The sequence below is a fragment of the Salvelinus sp. IW2-2015 genome, unplaced genomic scaffold (genome assembly GCF_002910315.2).
Source record: "Salvelinus sp. IW2-2015 unplaced genomic scaffold, ASM291031v2 Un_scaffold2171, whole genome shotgun sequence".
In the NCBI taxonomy this organism is placed as follows: Eukaryota; Metazoa; Chordata; class Actinopteri; order Salmoniformes; family Salmonidae; genus Salvelinus; species Salvelinus sp. IW2-2015.
The window spans coordinates 182,920-199,312 of record NW_019943502.1 but is presented as its reverse complement, the minus strand read 5'-3'; the positions used below and the strand labels follow the sequence as shown (position 1 = coordinate 199,312).

At 44.4% G+C, this 16,393-nt stretch overlaps 1 pseudogene; it reads right to left on the bottom strand.

Moving 5' to 3' along the window:
• Positions 1–8,854: 8,854 nt before the first annotated feature.
• LOC112073164 (extracellular calcium-sensing receptor-like) lies at positions 8,855–14,024 on the bottom strand (annotated as a pseudogene).
• Positions 14,025–16,393: the final 2,369 nt, after the last annotated feature.

Below are 16,393 nucleotides of genomic sequence, written 5' to 3'. Positions count from 1 at the left end.
TATATATCCAATATCGTTCCAACCGGATAATTCCTTTCAGTCTCTAGAAGTAATGGAACGCATGGCGATAACATGAGGAATGCGCATGACCAAGAACTMGCAATCTGCKAGACCACTGACTCAAACACCTCCCATCCGYTCCCACATCACAGTATAGGCTTCATTCAGCATTCTACAGACTGTTGACATCTAGTGGAAGGCGTAGGAAGTGCAAACATATCCATATATCACAGGGAATTGAAWAGGCGATGAGTTTAACATCGACCAGTCTCAGAATTCTCACTTCATGTTTGGATTTTGTCTCAGGTTTTTGCCTGCCATATTAGTTCTGTTATACTCACAGACATCATTCAAACAGTTTTAGAAACTTCATAGTGTTTTCCATCCTATAGTAACAACAATATGCATATATTAGAATCTGGGACAGAGTAGGATCTGGGCACGCTATTCATCCAAAAGTGAAAATGCTGCCCCCTATCATAAAGAAGTTAACCAACACAAAAACATCCTATGCCGTTCTGCATTAGCATCGAACAGCCCCCGRGATATGCAACTTTTCAGGGAAGTTAGAAACAGATATACACAGGCAGTTAGAAAAGCCAAGGCTAGCTTTTTCAAGCAGAAATTTGCTTCCTGCAACACAAACTCAAAAAAGTTCTGGGACACTGTAAAGTCCATGGAGAATAAGAACACCTCTTRCCAGCTTTCCYCTGCACTGAGGATAGGAAACTCTGTCACCATCGATAAATGCACTATAATTTAGAATTTTAATAAGCATTTTTCTACGGCTGGCCATGCTTTCCACCTGGCTACCCCTACACCGGTCAACAGCACTGCACCCCCCACAGGCAACTCGTCCAAGCCTCCCATTTTCTCCTTCTCCCAAATCCAGTCAGCTGATGTTCTGAAAACAGCTGCAAAATCGGGACCCCTACAAATTTCAGCCGGGCCTAGGACAATCTGGGAACCCTGTTCTTCCTAAAACTATTCTGCCGAAAGGTGTTTGCAAAAACCCCTATTACTAGCCTGTTCAACCTCTCTTTCGTGTCTTCTGAGATTCCCAAAGTTTGGAAAGCAGCTCGGTCATCCCCCTCTTAAAGGGGGTGACACTCTTGACCCAAACTGCTTACAGACCTATATCTACACCTACCCAACCTTTCTAAGTCTTCGAAAGCCAAGTCAACAAACAGATTACCGACCATTACGAATCCCACCGCACCTGTCTCCGCTATGCAATCTAGTTTTCAGAGCTGGTCATGGGTGCACCCTCAGCCACGCTCAAGGTCCTAACGAGATTCTTAAACCGCCATCGATAAGAACAATACTGTGCAGCCGTATTCATTGACCTGGCCAAGGCTTTCGACTCTGTCAATCACCACATCCTCATCGGCAGACTCGATAGCCTTTGGTTTCTTTCAAATGATTGCCTCGCCTGGTTTCCACCAACTACTTCTCTGATAGATGTTCCAGGGTGTCACAATGGAGGGCCCTGGTTGTCCGGGGCCTCTTGGCGGTCTTATGGAGTGCCACAGGGTTCAATTCCTTGGGCCGACTTCTCTTCTCTGTATACATCAATGATGTCACTCTTGCTTGCTGGTGAAGTCTCTATCCACCTCTACGCAGACGACACCATGCTGTATACTTCTGGCCCTCTTTGGACACTGATGTTAACAACCTTCCTTGACGAGTTTTCAATCCCATACAACTTTCTCCTTCCGTGGGCCTCACACCTGCCTCTTTAAATACAAGGTAAAACTAAATCTGCTGTCTATTCAACCGATCTCTGCCTGCACCTGCCCGCCCGTCCAGCATCACTACTCTGGGACGGTCTGACTTAGAATATGTGGACAACTCAAATACCTAGGTGTCTGGTTAGACTGTAAACTCTCCTTCCAGACTCACATTCAAAACATCTCCAATCCAAAGTTAAATCTAGGAATTGGCTTTCCTATTTCGGCAAACAAAGCAATCCTGCACTCATGCTGCCCAAACATACCCTCGTAAAAAAGTCAAATCGATCAAAGCAAATGAAATGTATTTGTCAACATACACATGGTTAGCAGATGTTAATGCAACGCTGTTGTTAGGATTTTTTAAAAAAAACTGTACCATAACATACAGCTTGCTTTATTGTGAGGCAGCGCTCACCAAAACGGCAGAGAATAGGAGTCAACATTTACACAGAATTACGAAAATACCATCATAAATGTTTTCTTACTTTTGCTGGCCTTTCCATCAGAATGTTGTACAAGGGAGTCCCTATTTCCAGAAATAAATCGTTGTTTGGTTTTTAGAATGTCCATTCTTTCTGTCGATTTGCTAGCCAAGGGTTTGCTAACATTGCCATCCTCTTTGGCGGCAAAGAACGGAAAACTCCAAAAGTCCCAATAAAACGGTTGAATAAAATGATTTAAAACTCGGTTGAAAAAAAACCTACTTTATGGATGTTTTTATCACATCTATCAAAATAAAATCAAAGCGGAGATATTCGGCGTGTATACGAACGCTTTTCAGAGAAGAAATGTCGAGCTCCCCCGCGCGCCGTCGGAAGACAAAGAAAATTCCGGACCTGTCACTCCAAAAGCTTCTTGTTCGCCTCAGATCAAGCTAGACAGCCCATTCCACCTTCCACTGCTTGATTTGACATCTAGTGGGAAGGCGTATGAAGTGCATACAGATCCATAAATAAAAGCCAGTTGGAATAGGCAGGCCCTGAAACAGAGCCTCGTTTTTTAGATTGTGCACTTCCTGTATTGGAAATTTGCTGCCCAAATGAGTTTCTGTTTTTACTCACAGGTATAATTCAAACAGTTTTTAGAAACTTGAGAGTGTTTTTCTATCCAATTAGTAATAATAATATGCATATTGATGATCGTAGAACAGAGTACAGGCCGTTTTCATTTGGGCACATTTTCCAAAGTGAAAACAGCGCCCCACGTATTGACAAGAAGTTAAGTGGCATTGGTAAAAGCTGGCTAGTGATCCATTTTTTAACATGTATGCAGCAGCCACTCAATGTTTTGGCGGTTTTAACTTCTTTGAGGGCAGGGGGCAGCATTTTCACTTTCAAAAAAATAGCATGCCCAAAATTCAACTGCTTGCTACTCATCCCCGCATATAAGATATGCATATTATTATTATTTATAATTTGGATAGAAAACACCCTGAAGTTTTCCTAAAAACGGTTTGAACATGTCATGTGAGAGAATAACAGAACTTATGGTAGCAGCAAAACCCTGGGACACAAAACCATTCGAATTTATATTTTTTGATGTCACTGTCTTTTCAATGAGATTTCTTAAGAGGACACCAGATTTCTAATGGACTTGCTTGCAGTTCCTTACGCTTTCCCACTGGATGTCACCAGTCCTTGGGAAATCGGTTGAGGTTATTCCTTTGTGTTTAGTGAAGAAGAAGTGGGCTATCGTAAATGAGGTCACATTAAGTTACATTTTTTTGAGAGAGTCACGCGTACGAAAAAAGTTGCATCTGTTTGTTTTCTTTTTGTATTGAACACAGATCATCCCGTCTTCAAAATTGATCGGATTATTGACATTTAAAAATACCTAACGTTGTGTTACCAAAAGTAGTTGGAAATGTTTGGAAAGTTTACATGTTTTAACTTTTGATATATTTTGTAGTTGACTTTGGCGAAAGTGGCAAGCTTGTGTTTTTCTGTGATGAAACGGGTCCAAATTGACATTTTGGGATATATTCGACGGAATTAATCGAAACAAAAAGGACAATTTTTTGATGTTTATGGACATATTGGAGTGCCAACAAATAATTTTCGTCAAAGGAAGGCATGATTTATATTTTATTTCTGGCGTTTTGTGTCGTGCTTGCAGTCTTGAATTATGTACTCTCTTTGTTGACTGTTGTGGCATATCATCATATAATAGCATCTTGATGTTTCGCCGAAACAAGCCCTTTTTGAAATCTGACATGTTGGCTGGATTCACAACGAAGTGTAGCTTTAATTGGTATCTTACATGTGTGATTTTAATGAAAGTTTGATTTCATATCATGTTATTTTGAATTATGGTGCCGGGACGTTTGCGTCCCACCTGCCCCAGAGAAAGTTAACAGTCTGATGGCCTTGAGATAAGGAAGTTGTTTTTCAGTCTCTCGGTCCCTGCTTTTTTGATGGGCACCTGTACTGACCTCCGCTTCTGGATGATACGGGTGAACAGGCAGTGGCTCGGGTGGTTGTTGTCCTTTGATGATCTTTATGCCTTCCTGTGACATCGGGGGGAGTAGGGTGTCCTGTGCGAGGCAGGTAGTTTGGGGCCCCCGGTGCATGCGTTGTGCAGACCCTCACTACCCTCTGGAGAGTCTTACGGTTGTGGGCGGAGCAGTTGCCGTACCAGGCGGTGAACAGCCGACAGGATGCACTCGATTGTGCATCTGTTAAAAAGTTTGTGAGTGGCTTTTTGGTTGACAAGCCGAATTTCTTCATCCTCCTGAGGGTGAAGAGGCGCTGCTGCTCCTTCCTTCACCACGCTGTCTGTGTGGGGGACCCAATTTCAGTTTGGTCCATGGATGTGTTACGCCGAGAACTAAACTTTCTACCCGTTCATCGTCCACTCTTACTACTGTGTCCCGTCGATTATGGTGATAGGGGGTGCTCGCTGCGTTGTTTTCCTAGTCCGACCCGATTATTCTTGTTTTTTTGACGTTATTGAGTGTGAGGTCATTTTTCCTGATCACCAGCTAACTCCGAGGGCCTCAACCTACCTCCCTGCGTAGGCCGTCTCGTTCGGTTGTGGTAATCAGCCTAACACTGAGTGTCGTCTGCAAACTTGAGATATGAGTTGGAGGGCGTGGATGGCACGCAGTCGTGGGTGAACAGGAGTACAGGAAGAGGGCTCACAACAGCACCGTTTGTGGGAGCTCCATTGTTGACGTGATCAGCGGGTGTGGCAGAGTTGTACCTACCCTCACCACCTGGGGGCGGCCCGTCAGGAAGATCCAGTATCCAGTGCACAGGGCGGACGGGTCGAGTCCCAGGTCTCGATGCTTTGATTGAACGACGTTGGAGGGTACTATGGTGTTAAATTGCTGAGCTGTACCTATGTGGGCCCCAGTGTTGAGAAATCAGCGGGGTGACATTTGTTACCTACCCTCACACCTGGGGCGGCCCATCAGGAAGTCCAGTATCCAGTTTGCACAGGGCGCATGGTCGAGACCCAGGTCTCGAGCTGATGAGGGAGTTTGGAGGGTACCCCCTATGGGTGTTAAATGCTTAGCTGTAGTCGATGAACATCATTCTCACATAGGTATTCCTCTTGTCCATGGGGTTAGGGCAGTGTGCAGTGTGGTTGCGATTGCGGTCGGTCTGCTGGACCTTATTGGGGCGGAAGCAAAAATTGGAGTGGGTCTAGGGTGTCAGGTAGGGTGTAGGTGATATGGTCCATGACTAGTCTCTCAAAGCACTTCATGATGACGGAAGTGAGTGCTACCGGTGACGGGTAGTCGTTAAGCTCAGTTACCTTAGCTTCTTGGGAACAGGAAAAATTGGATGGCCCTCTTGAAGGCATGTGGGAACAGCAGACTGCGATAAGGATTGATTGAATATGTCCGTAAACACACCAGCCAGCTTGGTCTGCGCATGCGCTTGAGACGCGGGGGGGATGCCGTCTGGGTTTGCAGGCCCTGCGAGGGTTAACACGGGTTTAAATGTTGTTACTCCACATCGGCTGCAGTGAAGGACGAGTGCAGGTATTTGTAGCGGGCCGGTCAGTGGCAGCTGCATTGTCCTCAACGCGAGCAAGAAGTTGTTTAGTCTGTCTGGGAGGCAGAACATCCTGGTCCGCGATGGGCTGGTTTTCTTTTTGTAATCTGTGATTGACTGTAGACCCTGCCAATACCTCTTGTGTCTGAGCCGTTGGAATTGCGACTCTACTTTTCTCTATTCTGAAGCTTAGCTGGTTTGATTGCCTTGCGGAGGGAATAGCTACACTGTTGTATTCGGTCATGTTCCAGTCACCTTGCCATGGTTGAAAGCAGTGGTTCGCGCTTTCAGTTTCGCGCGAATGCTGCCATTAATCCACGGTTTTTCCTGGATTGGGGAAATTGTTTAAATAGTTGCTTGTGGGTACGACACATCGCAGCATTGGTAATGAACTCGCTCACCGAATCAGCGTATTCATCAATGTTGTTGTTCGACGCAATGCGGAACATATCCCAATCCACGTGATCGAGCAAGCTTGAAGCGTGGAATCAGATTGTCGGACCAGGTTGAACAGACCTGAGAGTGGAGCTTCCTGTTTTAGTTTCTGTCTATAGGCTGGAAGCAACAAAATGGAGTCCGTGGTCAGCTTTTCCGAAAGGAGGCGGGGGAGGCCTTATATGCGTCGCAGAAGTTAGATAACAATGATCCAGGGTTTTACAGCCCTGTAGCACATCAATATGCTGATAGAATTTTAGGGAGTCTTGTTTTCAGATTAGCCTTGTAAAATCCCCAGCTACAATGAATGCAGCCCAGGATATGTGGTTTCCAGTTTACATAGAGTCAAATAAAGTTAGTCAGGGCCATTGATGTGTCTGCTTGGGGGGAATATATGCGGCTGTGATATAATCAAAGGAGAATTCTCTTGGTAGATAATGCGGTCGACATTGATTGTGAGGAATTCTAAGTCAGTGAACAGAAGGACTTGAGTTCCTGTATGTTGTTATGATCACCACCACGTCTCGTTAATCATAAGCATACCCCCCCCCCCCCCCCCCCGCCCCTCTTCTGACCAGATAGATGTTTGTTTCTGTCAGCGGCGATGCGTGAAGAAACCAGCTGGGTGTGTACCGACTCCGATAGCGTGTCTCGAGTGAGCCATGTTTCCGTGAAGCAAAGAACGTACAGTCTCTGATGTCTCTCTGGAATGCTACCCTTGCACGGATTTCATCAACCGTCGTGGTCAAGAGACTGGGCATTGGCGAGGTAGTATTGCTCGGGAGAGGTGCGTGATGTGCCCGTCTCCGGGAGCCTGACCAGAAGACTGCTTCCTCTGCCCCCTTTTTCGACGTCGTTGTATTGGTTCGCCGGCTGGTAATCCGATCCAGTTGCCGGGTGGTGGCAAACACAGGATCTGCTTCGGGAAAAGTCGTATTCCTAGTCGTAGCGATGGTGAGTTGACGTTGCTCTTATATTCAGTAGTTCCTCCCGACTGTATGTAATAAAACCTAAGATTACCTGGGTACCAATGGTAATAATTAACACGTAAAATAACTAAATACTGCATAGTTTCCTAGGAACGCAAGCGAGGTGGCAATCTCTGTCACCACCGAAGTCCGCGCCATCCTACCGATCCTCGACTCGGCGATGATTTACGGTGATTTACGGTAAATCGGTGATTTACAAATAGCAAAATAGTGATTCCAATACCCTACTCAATAAATTGGATGCTGTCTATCACAGTGCCATCCGTTTTGTCACCAAAGCCCCATATACTACCCACCACTGCGACCTGTACACTCTCGTTGGCTGGCCCTCGCTCATACTCGTCGCCAAACCCACTGGCTCCAGCGTCATCTACATGACCCTGCTAGGTAAAGTCCCCCCTTATCTCAGCTCGCCTGGTCACCATAGCATCACCCACCTGTAGCACACGTCCAGCAGGTATATCTCTCTGGTCACCCCCAAAACCAATTCCTCTTTGGCCGCCTCTCCTTCCAGTTCTCTGCTGCCAATGACTGGAATGAACTACAAAAATCTCTGAAACTGGAAACCACTTATCTCCCTCACTAGCTTTAAGCACCAGCTGTCAGAGCAGCTCACATATTATGCACCTGTACATAGCCCATCTATAATTTAGCCCAACTACCTCTTCCCCTAATGTATTTATTTATTTATTTTGCTCCTTTGCACCCCATTATTTATATTTCTACTTTGCACATTCTTCCACTGCAAATCTACCATTCCAGTGTTTTACTTGCTATATTGGATTTAATCGCTACCATGGCCTTTTTTTGCCTTTACCTCCCTTATCTCATTGTATATAGACTATTTTCTACTGTAGTATTGACTGTATGTTTGTTTTACTCCATGTGTAACTCTGTGTTGTTGTATGGGTCGAACTGCTTTGCTTTATCCTGGCCAGGTCGCAATTGTAAATGAGAACTTTTCTCAACTAGCCTACCTGGTTAAATAAAAGTTAAATAAAAATATATAAAAAAGGCCTACTACCACTACTACTACTACTACTACTGCAACTACTACTACCACTACTACTTACTACTGCTACAACACAAACAACAACAAACTACTACTACTACTACTACTACTTCTACTAGTACTACTACTACAACTACAACTACAACTACTACTTACTACTACTACCTACTACTACTACTACTACTACTAACCTCTACTACTCCTCCTCCTCCCAGGAAAAAAATAGAGTTCCAAAGTGTTCTTTGACTGTCTCCATAAGATAATCCTATTTTTAGACTGCTGCTACTGTCTGTTGTCATCATCTATGCATAGACACTTTAATAACTCTACCTGCATGTACATATTACCTCAACTAACCGGAGCCCCCGCACATTGACTCTATACCGGTACCCCCCTGTATATAGTCTTACTATTGTTATTTTACTGCTGCTCTTTGTTGTTTGTAAATTTTTTGTTGTTTGTTAATTTTACTTGTTAATTTTATTTCTTATTCTTATCTGTATTTCTTTAAACTGCATTCTTGGTTAGGGGCTCATACGTAAGCATTTCACTGTAAGGTCCAGACCAGTTTTATTGAGCTCATGTGACTAACAACATTTGATTTGATTTGATTTACTATTACTATTGTTACTACTACTACATACAGATACATTTGGCCAGCTGAAGCAAGTCACACAATTCATAGAAAATGACCATTCTAGTTTTTTATTTTATTTGTGTCTTTCTCTAGCATTGTGATAATTCAAGTAAGACTGGAGATCCAGATATATTAGACAGCTGAATTGTTTATTACAACCACTCTAATATTACATGAAGGGTAGCTAATACATTACACCATACATGCAGTACAGACATATATTCATTATAACACATTTCACTGAGACATTGTTTTGTATTGATGGTGGTATGAATGCCACATGCCCATTGGTGTATTGACACACATTGGGTTGTGGCCCACAGGCCTATGAGGAGAGGTTTAAGAAGTCAATGTRGTTTTTGARGAGATAGTAGACCATGCTTGTCCAGAGCAGGCCTGTGAGACAGAGGCTCAGTAAGGGGCTTGTGTGTGGGCTCCTGATCTGGACCTGGACTGGACAGCAGCAGTCACTGAGGGGGTCACTGAGGGGGCCTGTGGAAGCACACCAGGCTGTCAGTGGCCGCTGGGGTAGAGCAGTGAGAAACATCGGCTAMGTCAAAAAATTAGATTTTCTTTCTGCTTCATTATTGTCATGACTCTCATAATGTGCGACCACACCAATGTAGATATGGCTGCTTGGCATAATGTGCTGTTGGATGTTTGTTCAGGACTTATTGGACTTATTGAACATCGATGTACCCATGACAGATCTTGTCCACCAGGAGGCTCTTTCTCTTTCGAACCGTCTCTCACAATGTCTCATGAAGAGACAGGAATGGAGTCCATGGCAGGAGCGGATTTACATTGGCTGATATCTCAGTCCATCACCGTCCAACATAACCCTTAGAACCTTCCCTCTACAAACGAATTCGGCTAAACAAGGAAGTGAGATCAGGAAATCAGAAAGTATGCACCTAGTTCTCACATGTAAACTTCATATTTTGCTCCTTTGCACCTCAGTATCTCTACTTGCACATTCATCATCTGCACATGTATCACTCCAGTGTTAAATTGCTATATTGTAATTATTTCGCCACTATGGCCTATTTATTGCCCCACCTCCCTTATCCTACCTCATTTGCACACACTGTATATAGACCATTTCTATTGTATTATTGACTCCATGTTTGTTTATTCCATGTGTAACTCTGTGTTGTTGTTTGTGTCGCGCTGCTTTGCTTAATCCTGGCCAGGTCGCAGTTGTAAATGAGAACTTGATCTCAACTAGCTACCTGGTTAAATAAAGGTGAAATTAATAAAAAATGAAATATGCCCAAACTCAGAATCAGTTGGGACGTCCTAAAAGTAATATGATCATTGTGAGATTTTCTGCAGTTTTCAAAGTCAAACTATAGCAGGATCTCTCTCTCCTGCCTTGATTTGAACCCTTCCCCTTTCAAGTCCCACTTCATTGCACAGAGTTTCCAGGCTCTATTTTTTGGTATCATTTGAGCATGGGGATGAGGTTAACCCATGACTGACTTTTGAAATGATGTGTCTGTGTTTATTATAGAAAGACTTTGAATAGGTCAATGGTCAGTATCCATCCTGAAGGGCTTTGGTTGACGCCTTTCCTAAAATATGTTTCTTTAATATCGTAGGTCATTGGATGTCTTCCTTATCATATGTTTCTTTAATATCGTATGTCATTGGATGTCTTCCTTATCATATGTATCTTTAATATCGTATGTCATTGGATGTCTTCCCTATCGTATGTTTCTTTAATATCGTATGTCATTGGATGTCTTCCCTATCATATGTTTCTTTAATATCGTATGTCATTGGACGTCTTCCCCATCATATGTTTCTTGGTGTTTTGCTCTGGCCTCAGCAATATAATGAAACATTTAGGAGCAAATATGCAGAAAAGTAAACCAAAACTGGAGGCCAGAATAGCAAAGATCTCCACAGCTACAGTGAACTTCCCAGGAGAGCTGACATAAGCTGGGATAAAGGTGATCCAGACTGCACAGAATATGAGCATGCTGAAGGTGATGAATTTGGCCTCATTGAAGTTATCAGGCAGCTTTCGAGCCAGAAAAGCCAGCACAAAGCACAAGAGAGCCAGGAGTCCTATATACCCCAACACAGCCCAGAAACCAATAGCTGAACCCACATCACACTCTAGAATGACCTTTTCCTTATAGGTCTTCATGTTCTTGTAGGGGAAAGGAGGGGAGACTGTTAACCAAAGAGCACAGATCAGGACCTGTATGAGAGTGAAAGCCAGAACACTGAGTCTCTGCTGTGGAGGACCAAACCATTTCATGATATTACTGGCTGGAAGTGTAGCACTGAAGGCCATCAACACCACTATTGTTTTCCCCAGAACACAAGAGATGCAGAGGACGAAGGTGATSCCAAACGCTGTGTGGCGCAGCGTACAGGACCACTCAGAGGGCCGGCCAATGAAAGTAAGAGAACACAMAAAACACAGAGTCAAGGAGAAGAGCAGCAGGAAGCTCAGCTCAGAGTTGTTGGCCCTGACYATGGGGGTGTCCTTATGAATTGAAAACACAACAGCTACCAGASWAGTAACACCYGACCCCAGTAAGGAGAAAAACACCAGAACTATGCCCATCATTTCTTCATAGGAGAGGAATTCAACTGGTTTCAACACACAGCGGTCCCTTTTTTCATTTGACCAATACTCCAAGTCACATCGATAGCAGCCGTTAGAATCTGTAAGGAGATTAGAACGTCATTCTTCCATGAATCAGTGTGTCATGTGTTTTTCCACATCTATTAGTCTGGTAGTGACAGAGCTTGAAAGTATTGCAGGTAGCCCTAAATGCATTATATATTACCTGTGATATTACTGATCTCTCCCTCTCGCACATGGTACACAGTCATAACAGCATACAGGCTTTCCTTTCTGTACAGCCTTACGAGTGCCTGTGGGACAACTCTCACTGCACACTGCCAGGTGCCTGTAGAGAAATACAACACGTCTGAATATGGTGTATTTATATAAATAAACGTGCAGAAATATTTAATGTCACTACTTGTGGAAGTTATATTACCAATCACAACAAAGCAATTGAAATAGACTATGTGGATTATGTAACATTATAGAATGCATGTTTTACATTTGTAGTGGTTTGAGGTTTGCAAGTGTTATGCTTTTGCAACATAGTCAACATGTATTTAGTCCTACCTCTGCCTGGCCCCTGCCCAGACCAGTTTTCCTTGTTGAAGCTAATGCGCTGTTCAGGTGGCATCGAGGAATCATACAGCCCCACAGCATGGAACTGCAGGGTCCCATTCTCCTCCTGCTGCCGTTCACCAGTCGTAGCACGCCACCACATCTCCGTTAGCATCAACCAGATCTCCTCTCCTGTCTTTACTCTAAACCTCACCTCCTTCAGGTACTGTAGCACCTGCTCAACAACATGGAGAGAGCACGAGAGAGAGCGAGAGAGAGAGAGAGCGAGAGAGCAAGAGGAGCGAGAGAGAAGAGAGAGAGAGAGATGATTCATTTAATTGTTATTTATTTTGTTGATTCTGGAGCTGCTCACCTGCTGTGGTGTGTAGACTGGTCTGTTGCTGCTGTCTGTGTCATTCTTTAGTCTGTCAGTAGGTTGTGTAGGCGTGTGCAATGGCATATACAGCTGTGTACACTTTATTGGGTATTCTCAGCTCTGACACGTCCGTGTATTGGTTCTTCAGCTTTGCTAAGCTCTCTGTTCCTGTGCACAGCGTGCTGCTGCCCCTCTCGAAGGAGCACTGGAACACAGTCTCCCAGAATTCCCTGAGCAGGTTTTCTGGCGCTTGGGAGGGGTGCACCTTGTATAGGAACCCCTCCAGACCATCCAGCCTGGCATTCCTGATGGCAAAGCCCACCGCCCCCTCAGGAAGCCGTAGGCCTTGTTCTCCGCCAGCAGTCTGCTGTAATCAGACTCGCTGCCCACCCACTGCAGCCCTGGGTCTCCCTCCAGAGCCAACTCATTCAGCAGGGGGATGAGTTCCCCCAAGGTCAAGAACAGTACCACCACCCTGGCTGTGGCCCTCCTGATCACCTTGACGACTTCCAGGAGCTTCTCTCGGGAGTCTGTGCGGTGTATGGACTCTTGGTACTCTACACAGACCCCATCATGCCACGCTGCCTCCAGGAATGTGGCCATGCCGTTGTTTCCATAGTCATTGTTGCTGTTCACCACTCCCACCCAGTTCCATCCAAAGTGTTTGACCAGCTTTGCCAGGGCTCTGCTCTGGTAGAAGTCACTGGGGATGGTTCTGAAGAAGGAGGGGAACTTTTTTCTGTTACTCAGACAAGCACAGGTGGCAAAGTGGCTGATCTGTGTGGAAGAAACGGGAAGATTTGAATTGATCTTTCATACATAGCTGACATTGATTATACTACCTCTAAAGAGCCCAAACCAGAAGGTGTCTCACCACAGGGATGCTGAATGGTCCGACCAGGGATGATATTCCGATGGTGGATGTGGAGCTTGACTCCCCTACAATGCCCAACACGGCTGGAGATCTGGAGCAGGCGGAGGGGTCTCCCAGGCTGTCCTCAGGTCCAGGGCTGTTCATCAGGGCCAGGGCTGAGTGGATGCCCAGGGTGGCAGAGCTGCAGGAGTCATAGACCTGGTAACCCAGAGACAGACCTGGGAGAAGATCACTGCTGTTGTTGATCTCCTCCAGGGCAAAGATCAGGGTCTGTGCAAACTGGAACTCACGTGGGTTGAAACTGCACAGCGATAACAAACCAAAATGATATGTTAGTTGAAGCCAGGAATCTTATTTGCCACAATCACATATGCCAGCAAAACTGATATACTCGGTCGAGATGAGTTGAGTAGTGTTTAGTATAACAGAAACAATTTGTATACTTGTTTTGTCCAAAAATAAATGCACAGATCATCTACAATAGTGTAATTAAGCACTGTGCCTAATTTCAGTGAGAAATATTGATGAGAAATATTCCAAAAATGCTAAAAGTACCCACAGACAGTTGTTTTTCAACACATACCTGATACAGGGTGTTTTCTCTGGTCTGGAGGTGAACGAATGGACCTTGAAGAGGGCATTCCTATGTAGACCGAACACTGCCCCAATGTTGATGTCCCCCTCGGCAGACAGGAGAGGCAGAGCGGGTTGGCCCAGCAGAGAGCAGATTGGGGCTGGAACAGCCATACCCCTCATCACCACCACCAGCAGCCAGAGAACCATGTCTGTTCTCAGTGCCATGCCAGACTTCAGCAGGGAAGCTGTGTCTGTGAGGGCAGACAGAAGGGTTCCTCTTTTATAGAGCTGAAAGTGCCCCCTAAGACGCTGGAACTGCCAATACACTCCCTCTCAACGAGTGGGATGTGGTTCTAGTGTTTATTGTTTCCCCGGGGTAAAGGATGAGAGAGGGAGGTGGGATAGTGACAGAGGCTGGGCTATGCTGCTAATATGAGCAAGCAGTGGATAGATAAGTGCATTTCAGACGTCTGCATTTATCTATCCACTGCTTTGCTCATATTAGCAATGTAGCCCAGCCTCTGTTAATATCCCAACTCCGTCTCTCATCATAGACAAGGTTTTTGTCTAGCTCACGGTTTGTCCCGGGTACGTAACCTGATTGTCGCAAAGAAGGCCCTGATTGGTGACCCACTGATTCACATCACCTCTTGTTACTGTTGCAAGGCCCTGATTGGTGACCCACTGATCCAGCTCTTTGTCTTTGGTAATCCTAGGGACAAGCCCACACAGTGCTTTTAACATAGTGTTTTCAAACATATTTGACACACTTCAACAGACAGTACCAGTCAAAAGTTTGGACACAACTACATATTCAAGGCTTTTTGTTTATTTTTACTATTTTCTACATTTTTGAATAATAMTGAAGACATCAAAACTATGAAATAACACATATGGAATAATGTAGTAAACAAAAAAGTGTTAAACAATATATTTTATTTGAGATTCTTCAAAGTAGCCAACATTTGCCAGTTGTTTCCACTTCTGGCCGTTGTTTATTTGGCTCCCGAGTGTTGCAGCAGTCTAATGAACTGCATAACAGTGCAAGAGGTGTCACTACAGTCCCTGGTGCGATTCCAGGCTATATCACATCTGGCTGTTTTTGGGCGTCCCATAGGGCAGCGCACAATTGTCTCTGTGTTGTCTGAGGTAGCCTGTCTTTGTAAATAAGATTTTATTATTAAATGACTGTGTCAAGGCTTCAATAAGGTTTGAGTGCAGGAGTCAGGCGCAGAGAGCAGGGTAGTTCCAAAAGATGTGGATTTTTAATATTCCAAATACAACCAGAGAGACGGTCACGCCACACACACAAGGGCGCATAAAGTCCCAGTCCACTCAAACAGGACGAAACTGAGCAGGAACTGATACCACAAGAATAAACGAACACCACAAACAGAAAAACAAGCCCGCACAAAAGCCGGCGAGCCAACTGGGTTCAAATAGCCCACAACCAAACCTAAACACGAAACAGGTGCAACAAATCAGACACAACTAAATGAAACAGAAAAGGGGATCGGTGGCAGCTAGTAGTCCGCCTGAACAGGAAGAGGCACCATCTTCGGCGGGATTCGTGACAGACTGGCCTAGAGTTAATTAGCCGACAACTTCCGGTGAAAATGGAGGGCGCGCAATTCAAATAATATTCGTAAAATTTAACATTAACGAACATATGAGTGTCTTACATACATGAAGGGAACATTTTGACATTTGCCGTATGGTTGATGAGAAACTCCATATTGCAAATGTACGGTCCCTTACTAGACGTCCGCGAACGTTTGTAAAATTTGAGGACGGCGGCGGGCCGTGCATGGTGGCAAGATCMTCCGGGAAGTCATCGAACGAAGTCTCTCGGACATTCGGTTTCCGTTTTATAAAATTTTCAAATTTTGGTCATTTTTTCGCTGTCCCGGTAAATCCCACCAGAGGGCGAATGAAATCATATTGCAAATGTATAAAACATCACCAATCACAACGTGGCCTTTTCTCCTACACAGAAAATACTTTGAAGACGAAACTTTGTGAGCATAGGTTTGGCATAATGGGCAGTTGGCCCCAAACAAGATGGCGTCGAGGCCTCAACGCTTTTTGAGTTATGGCCATTTTTCTGGGATTGAAGGTCAAAAACGAAAATAGAACGCTAATTTGACCCCTTCACGTCAAAGTACATGAACCTACGGTGTCAGGAAAAAAAGAACCAGCCATTTATCTATCGTAATTTAAGAGAAATCGTACATTGTACAATTGGTGTTCAAAAAAAGGTGTGTTGTTTTTCAAAAAAGTTACAGATCCAGTTGCAGCGTGTTCTGACTAATCTTTTTTAAGTGTTTCGGAGCTCAGCGAGATTTCTGTGATTTTCTGTGATTTTCTGAAATAACACACACTCATTCAACCCTCTGTAAATAAGTAAGTTCTTAACATAAAGACTTAAAACTTACAATTCTATAAGAGCATACCCCAAGGAGGATATGTGTTCACTTTCAGCTTCCTGTGTGAACCGGAAGTGCCTTAAAATGGTGTCATAGTTGCTGTTTTGAAGGGTTAAAAAGGTCAGATCTTTTTAAAAGTTCATATGTGTGATTAGACAACCCTCATGAACTGTAAATCAGTCATTTCTC